Genomic DNA, 8,846 nt, shown 5'->3' with positions numbered 1-8,846 from the left:
GGCAGCACAAATTAAAACATCTCCTGCCACCCGCCTCTCTAATTCCCTGGCACTATGCCCTGGCCAGTCCTTCAAATTACAACCCGGCCTCCATGTAGCGTAGCCAGCATGGGGCAGGCCAGCTTATTGACACAGACCCACCCCCCTCCCTGAACCCCTTAAGTCAATAAGTATCTCAGAACACACTCAACTGGCCGGCCACATGAGGGTTAACGTTCATTGTTGAAGGCAGTGGCTGAAGGACTCAAAGCAGCGTTTTTTCTTTCTCCTTTGAGCTACCATTGACTGATTTACCCTCTTTCAGATGCACTGAGCACTGTTTCAGTGAAGGTCCCTGACCTGCCCTCATTAAAACTCATTATTGTTTAAAAACTTACCAGAGAGTAATCGAAAGAAATAAAAAGTGCAGCGTTTGATTTTACAATCTCAGACTGACGGTTTCTTGGTCAGTTACATAAAAACAATTTCACAATCCAATAACCAAAAGTACAGAGTACATCACAATATTAGTGTTATAAATAAAACTGGACTGTGCTTTATTTGTTGTGAGTACTTCTCTTCATATTTTAAAATCTGTTAATCAGTGCTTTTTAAATATATTTAAGAACTTGATCTCAAAGGAGCACCACAGAAATCATGATACCTGACATACTGTATCTTGAAGAAGAATTTTTTTTCCTTCATTTACTATATAAATTGATTTTGAATCTATTTTTAATTAATGGTTCATCCATCCATCCATCCATCCATCCATCCATCCATCCATCCATCCATCCATCCAGCCATTATCTTCCACTTTATCTGAAGTCGGGTCACAGGAGCAGCAGCTTGAGAAGGGAAGTCCAGACCTCTCTTTCTCCAGCCACCTCTTCCAGCTCTTCTGGGAGGACTCCAAGGCGTTTCCAGGCCAGCAAGAGACATGGTCTCTCCAGCGTGTCCTGGGTCTTCCTCAGGGTCTCCTCCCAGTCGGACATGCCCAAAGCCCCTCCCTAGGGAGGCGTCCAGAAACCATCCTAACCAGATGCCCAAAACACCTCAACTGGCTCCTCTCGATGTGGAGGGGCAGCGGCTCTACTGAGTCTCTCCCGGATAACTGAACTTCTCACCCTATCCCTAACGGAGAGTCAAGACACCCTGCGGAGAAAACTCATTTTAACCTCTTGTTTCCGCGTTCTTGTTCTTTCGGTCACTGCCCAAAGTTCGTGACCATAGATGAGGGTGGGAATGTAGACTGATTGTAAACAGAGAGCTTTGCCTTACAGCTCAGCTCCCTCTTCACCACAACAGACTGGTACAGAGTCCATCCGTCTATCAATCTATTAACGGTTCAATGCAGCAAAATAAACAAACTTAAAAGGTAAAATTAAAATAATACTTGTTCTTTTACATAATGCAGTGTTTCCCCTACAATGACTGGGCGATTATATGCAGAATGTTGGTGCCAGAAAGCCATAGATAAATAATGTACTGATAAATAATGAAAAATTTTCAGATTCTCAGTGGAGAATCTGAAAATAATTGAGAGCCACTGATTTAAATAAACACAATCAGCGCTACACCTTAAATTCCCATTCTCAAATCCGGACAGCGATGTCTTTCCTTGTCCGAAGACACATTTTCAAGATGTATTCTGTTGTTGAAACATGATTCGGCTGCTCAGACCCGCGACCCTGTGCCAGACTTTCTGAACACACACGCTGCTTTGCGGGGATCAGGAGTCAGTGTTTGTCAGCCGCTCTGGGAGCTGTTGATGGTGTTGTTTTCAAACATCCTGCTGATACCTGGTTCTCGCCCACACGTACCCTGAATGCATATTATTAGGCCCGTGCTCAGGTAAGTGATATGTTCCTGGATAAAACGTAAACAAGCCTGAAACACCTCATGACACTGATGAGTAGTAGGGACACAGAATTAAATGCTCTGATGAATAATTTCATCGGTGGTTGTACGAGCTGCTGCTGTAACGGGAAGGACATCATCCTTTTTTATAACAGCCATCAAAACTCACCATGGCTGGTTTAAACAAGCCTAACTAGAGGCAACTTTCAAAATATGACACAAGGAGTTAAGTGGAGCACTTTGTACTGAAACATAATTAAACAATCCTAAAGCTGGGACGTTGAATCTTTATGACTTATTTCGATTGCACACTAAAATCGGTGACCTTTCTGCAACCTGTTAACTGCGCCAAGAAACCGTACATCTTAACAATGGCTACATTAACTCGGGATTGTGTTTTGCATTCCACGCAGTTCCATCACAGGCAGGGAGGGAAGTTAAGGTCAAGTGCAGCGTCAAAGGAGTGGCAGGTAAAGGGTGAGGCCATGGGCGAGTCCTTGCGTCATAAACTGGTTTTTGGCGCGTGAATTGTCACCTTTGGTGGCAGGAGCGCAGCTGGGACTTTGTGTGTCAGTTTGAGTACCAGCAGCACAGTTGGGCTCGCCTTCATGCACTGTTTAGGGTCTGGAACCCGACTCTTGGGAGAGACGGGTTGAGATGCCGGGTCCCTGTAAATGATGCACTTGGCATTGGCATTCTTTGGTGTGTTTCAACACCAAACAGCAATTCACATGACTTTCCTGGAGCTTCTGGTTGGTGCTCTAAAAGGGTTGCCAACTAAGGATCCCACCAATTCTTGATGATGACAAGGTGTGTTAAACCAAAAGCCCATGGGCCAAAAGTGGTCCACCATAACTTTTCATTGGCCCATGAAAGCTTCAAAGATGTATTATTTAATTTTAAAATAAGCAAAATGCTGCTTTAAAGCCAACATCATCCATAAACTACATCTCCCAAAATGCACGTTGATTATTTTACCCACAAAATGACAACATCCCACCACTAGGTGGAGCTGCACTGGGGTCAAAAGTAGCCAAAGAAATGTGCTGTGGAAAACCTTCGTTTTACTGCATTTTCGCCAGCTACTTTTGCTGCAGTTGTACTGGGAAGTGGGAATTTCCCACTTGCATGTCATAAATTTAAACTGGAACACCCATAGAGTGGGAAATCCCAGTTTGAAAAATGGGAGAATTCAGAATTCAAGATGGCAGCTACTCACCACAAGTCAACAGTGAGTAAAACTTGCTTTCTTTTACTTTTAATACTATTTTTGTATTATTTCCTTCACATTTAGTCAGTCATGCCCGCAGTACTGTTCAGTGTTTATAAGAAGATGTGTTAAAATACTGTTTCTCTGTAGAAAATACCACGTAGAGCTCGGTTAGCGTTTTTAACTGTGCTCATGAGACGAGGGTTGTGACGTTTTGTGTTCAGTTGAATTTAAACCCGAAACATTAAAGTTCATTACAGCTGGACCTTTAAGGGCCACCATAATGTTCATGTGGCCCTCTGTGAAAATGAGTTTGACACCCCTGCCTTAATGGATGTGACTGAGAGAAATGGCCGTCCTGGTCTGGGTCCAACTGGTGTTTTGTTACTGGACTTCTTTGCTAAGTTTACCCATAACAAAGGTTGATGACTGTCATATCATATCGTCATGGAAATTGTCAGGTTTTTTTTAACTTACAGCAGCGTTTGACAAGTTTGCAATATTTCCATACAAGCAGGCTTGCATTTATGTTTTTCTTGTTTTTTGTCTTCATGAGTGTTTTCATAAATACTACCATAATATATTCTTCTACAGTCTCATTTCATGCATTCGGTGGACTTTTGACAGTGTCCATAAGCATTAATATTATAGAGTTCCTGCTTTTTTGTGCTGTTTTGAACTGAAGCAAGCATTACCCAGTTTATGAAAGCTGCTATTCCTTTTTGGAATCAGTGTTTGCACAGCGATATGGAGTTTTATGTCTCTCCTACTCCCTTTACATATTCATGGTTTTGCATGGCCATTCTTTTAAACCGCTAATTATAACTAAACTCACACAAAAATGGATATTTGAGCACACAGCAGCCAGTTAAGAATTGTGAATCACTAAGAGTAAACACCTGGAGAAAAATGTTCTAGATGTATTTTTGTTATTTCACTAAAAGAGTAAGTTGTACCTTTTCAATGGGCCTAAAAATTGTACCAAACCCAGCCAACAGGGAAGCTGATATTTTTCTGACCAGTCCGAGGTCTACCAATATACAGACAGTCTTCAGTCATGTCTTTTGTGGCCTCTGTAGCTTTGCATGTTCAGCGTTTAGAAAGGGATTTTCTGTGGCCGTGGTCTTGCATCCCACAGGGGGCTTCGAGAGCAAATCTTGTGTGCTCCTTTAACAAGCTCAAGTGACCATAAAACTGAGGAAGAACATCTTTCAGTGGAAAACCAAACAGCCACAACTGATGGTTGTCAGTCTTGAAAACATCCCGAGGCGGCAAAAGACAGACAATATTTGTGGGCTCATGGGGAATAAGTTGTACCTTCTAAAAATTATTTTTGTTCCTAAACAATAAAAGCCCACAGAATCCCACAAACTATAGTTTCAGAATTCTGTAGGTTTTTGCATTTTGTGGAGGTATAAAGAGGAAATATGTATAGAAAGAGCATTAATTAATTTCTGTTGTTTGCCTAAATTGTATAAAATAATTGATTCAGTGTTTTTCTTCGGTGTTTATTTTGGAAGGCAGACCACATAAGTAAAAATTTGGAAAGTCTTTCCCTTAGCAGTTCAACATGAGGTCAGTGCAGCTCTGCTTTAAATGAATAATTTTACTCAGATGGGTTTTATTTTGTTTTTCATTCCCCATTTTTTGACAACGTTTAAAGCATCGTAGACCTTTGGTTTCCAAGAGTCAATAGCTTATAGCTTCAGTTATTTTTCCTCCCTTTTCTTTTGTTTTGATTTTATCCTTCAAGCTTTTTCCTCCACTTTTTTTATGTTTATAACTTTGCCCTAGAAACTTCCATGTTTACATCCTTTGTGCTTCCCAATAGCTTGTTTTTTCATGAGAGTGCCAGTGTGTGACTCTTACTATCACTGTAGAGGAAATGCCATGAGTCGCGTGTCAGTCACAGCTAACCGCAAACCCAGGCTGGGTGGAAAGGGCCATTTTTCATATAAATCATGGAACATGGCTGTGGGCAATCCATTGGCAGGCCAAGCGAACAGCCACAAATAGACACCCATTGCATGTAGTAACAGCTTTTAGCAACACAAAGACAGACTTTAGCAACTATGGCCTGTGGTGCAGCTCGAGAAAAAAAAAAAAAACAGCCTCTTATTGTTTCCAAGCGATACCGAGTTAGTCACAAGTTATTCCCAGACTGTCAGATTTCATCCATCAGAAGTGAATGCTTTAAATCCACTCCTGTCTTTTCCTCGTAGCTCCAGCCAGGGTTGCAGAAAGACAGAGACTCTCTTAATGAACCCCACTTGAGATGTCAGCGGGCCAGCACTTCAACAAAACCCTCACAGACTCTGCTCCGCCTCGCTCCATTACCCAACACTGTTTGCATCACACGGCATCAACAAAGCTCCCTGACGTGGGTATCTGGTGCTGTGATGATAGGCACCGAAATGATGTCGGGAAGAGGCAGCGGGGTCTTCTCTAGCCACCGGTACAAAGGAGCAAAGACTGATGTGGAATGCAGCTAACCTGGAAGCTGTGGGGCTAATCAGTTCCAGCGATGCGCACGTTACAAAGAGGAGAGCGGCTTTGCTGTCGGAACGTGAAACGATAAAGAGAGAGATGGCGACAGGGAGAGATTCACATCAGCATGCGTGTGTCGTGGCTGCCGGGTGTCTTCTCAGAGCTGCACGAGAGGTCAAGCTGGGACACAGATCCCACCCCCGTGTTGGTCGGCCTCTTTTAAACTCATCCAACAGCTGAACTACATCTGGTTCTCTTTTACTTAAGCTCTCCGGGTCTTTCTGTCTCTGCCTGAAAACTGCCGTTTCACAGCGAGGTTTGTTGGCTCCGTGAGTCCGTGTCGTGCAACGCCGCGTCATGTTAGAGGGGTTCTGCAAGGCTCGGGTTAAGTGTGGCACCTTTTCCACGGGTCAACACAGTGGCAGCTTTATGCGCAGGGTAATTTGGGCATACCGGGAGGGCAGTCAGGCCAAACTGAGAATTACTTGACCTCATTAAAGAGACATTAAGAGTAACCAGAAAAGCCCTTCAGTCGACCAAAGAGAGCCCAGTGTTCATCGGAAGAAGACTTGGGCAAACCCAAGTGATATTTAAAAGGGTCAAATGAGGAAATATCCTCTTTTTTGTTGATTATTGAGAACATGTTTGTAAAGTTGCTGCCAACACACAGACTCATAAATAACTCCACTTTTTAGATTTGAAAAGTCCTTAAGTGATTTGAAGGGGACTGGTGTGTGTTTGTGTGTGACAGAGCCAGCTAAGAGTAAAATTAACCAGCCTCCTCATCTTTAACTCCACCCAGCTGTAACTTCAAATTATGCTGCATTTACTGTACCTCGGATGTGGGAAGTCTGGACTCTTTTACGGTTACTTTTGCTTTGCTATAAACAAACTTTAATCACGCCGCAGAGCAGCTCTTAATCCATCCATCCATCAGTTCATCACAGGGCCACACAGAGACAGTCATTCACTCTCACACTCAGGGATTACTCACAATCACCAGTTAACCTAACATGCTTGTTGTTGGACTGTGGCTGGAAACCAGAGAACCTGAAGAAAGCTTGCGCACACACACGAGAAGAAGATGCAAACATCATGCAGAAAATTCCCAGGACCTAATTCTCTGCAAGGCAACAGCACAAAACTTGCTCATAACTTGCTTTGCAGTTCTAGTTGGGATCATTTTTATAAGCATATTGTTAATAAATTTTTATTTAAAGTTTGTACATTTCTTTGCTTGCGTATTGGCTATGTACTTTTGAAAAACAGGAAAATTTTTAATACACAAAGTACTTTTTTCACCTCTAAGTTTGCAGGTGAGAAATAAAGATCTTATACTAAATCTTAACATACTTGAAGCCACACTAATACTTACTTGAAGTACTTCAAATTTGATATTTTTTAACTTAAAGCATGCTAATATGGAACAACTAATTTTGTACTAATTATATTTTAGCTGTAATTAAATTGTAAAAAAAATTACAATTTGAAGTGTATTAAGTGTACTATTATGTGCTTTTGATACTACTATATCAAAAGTATAATGCTTGTTAATTTGAAATACATTAAAAGTCAAATTTAGCAATTCCTTTACAAAAATGGTGCACTTCATTTTTGTAAAGCATGTTATTAGTACATATAAAGCTGTATATTTAGTGTACAAAGTGTACTTAAAGTTGTTCCACTTTAGCACATTATAGTATACTTAATACACTTAAAATTGTGATTTTGTACAATTTAAAATACAACTAAAATATATTTAGTATAAAATTAGTGGTTCCAAAATAGCATGCTTTAAGTATACTAATGATTAGTGTGGCTTCAAGTATACTAAAGTATACTAAGATTTGGTATACTTGGTATAATTATTTTTCAACAGGGCAGCCACATCACACAATGTTACAATGTACCTTTATTATGTTGCATCACATTTGACTTTTTTATTTTTCATTTAGCCACCAAGTACAAATACTATTTTAAACAAGCTCAAATGTATTTTTTTAAAATAGAATCATTATCAAAGAGAAATGATGGTTGGGTGATTTTTGACTCAAAGAAACCCTGGTTCCTCTGAAGATCCTGACACTTCATTAGCTACATGTCCCCTTGCTTTTTGTCTTTTGGGCCTAAAGTCTCAGTGAGACTTATTTGTGTCACAGCAGAGCCCAGAGGAACCACCTCGAGCGCACAAACTCTCCCCGGCACGTTCAGGCTTGTATGGGATCCGGTAAAGATAAGAGTGACAAAGCAGGCTACATTATGAGTTGTAAAAGGTTTGCGTTTTTCCTTGTTTACATTTTTTGAACGCATCATGTGTGATGTGGAACTAGCTTTTTTTTCTTTCTTTCTTTTTCCAAACTTGGCTAACGCAGTGACATGTGACCGCTAACTCAGAAAAGAAACAAAGGTCATAAACCAACCAGAAAGATGAGATCAAAGCTACACTTCACAGAAAGAGAAAACGATTTATGATCTGACATTATTGTGAGAATGATTATTCTGCATTCACACAATTGTTTTCTTCTTTTTCATACTTTTTTTTTGTGGGGGATTTAAATACTTCTGCATACTTAGGGCTACTTTAACCACTCATTGAACACACAGCTCATTCAGAAAATTGAAACTAAGACTTATTTTGTGTTGTATAACTCTTCAATTTCAAAACATTTAACTTTATTTACCACAAAAATCCCTGTTAAAATGCATTAGATCTCTTTAAATCTTTAAAAACACTACTTCTACTAATACAACTGCTAGTTCTACTTCTAGTAACGCTGCTAATGCTTTTAGCTTGTGTTTTGCTAATGTTAACTACTAGCAAGGGCTTGCTACCTTTTAGTATTTTGTAGGGTTGGGCATAATCGTATCGTCTGCAATTAATCATCAGAAAAACATTAATCGATTAGTTTTTAGCACTTGATGATTAATACGATTAATGCCACCAGGCAGACTGACTGGATATTTCCCCGGTCAGTCCGCTCGGTGCTCCTCTCCGCTTCAAATATGACGAACATTTAAACAAAAGTTCTGTAATTTATTTATCAACACAATTTAAAATTTTATGTAAAGCCTGAAGTCTGTGGTTTTGACACAGTTTGAAAAAGATTTTTTACGAAGAGCAAATCTTTCCCACTAAATTGGTCATGTGACCAGGACATAAGGGTGTCCAGGGACTCCAGGGGATTAATCGTTATATTAATCATTATCGGCTAAACACCACAATTAATCGTGATTAATTTTTTTTGCCAATATCGCCCAACCCTAGTATTTTGTTACTTCAAGCTAGAATTTAGCTTCCAACAAAATTACT

General features: G+C 40.3%; 1 long non-coding RNA gene across 2 annotated transcripts in view; it reads left to right on the top strand.

The window, feature by feature from the left end:
• The first annotated feature begins 2,866 nt into the window (after positions 1 to 2,866).
• LOC106520576 (uncharacterized) overlaps positions 2,867 to 8,846 on the top strand; it is a 39,228-nt gene continuing 33,248 nt past the window's right edge. For both annotated transcript variants that reach the window (XR_001310565.1, XR_001310566.1), the window contains exon 1: positions 2,867 to 3,070. This is a non-coding gene — a long non-coding RNA (uncharacterized LOC106520576). The remainder of the gene's footprint in view (positions 3,071 to 8,846) is intronic.

This window comes from Austrofundulus limnaeus, unplaced genomic scaffold (assembly GCF_001266775.1).
Source record: "Austrofundulus limnaeus strain Quisiro unplaced genomic scaffold, Austrofundulus_limnaeus-1.0 Scaffold94, whole genome shotgun sequence".
NCBI lineage: Eukaryota > Metazoa > Chordata > Actinopteri > Cyprinodontiformes > Rivulidae > Austrofundulus > Austrofundulus limnaeus.
This window is presented reverse-complemented; position numbering and strand designations above follow the sequence as displayed.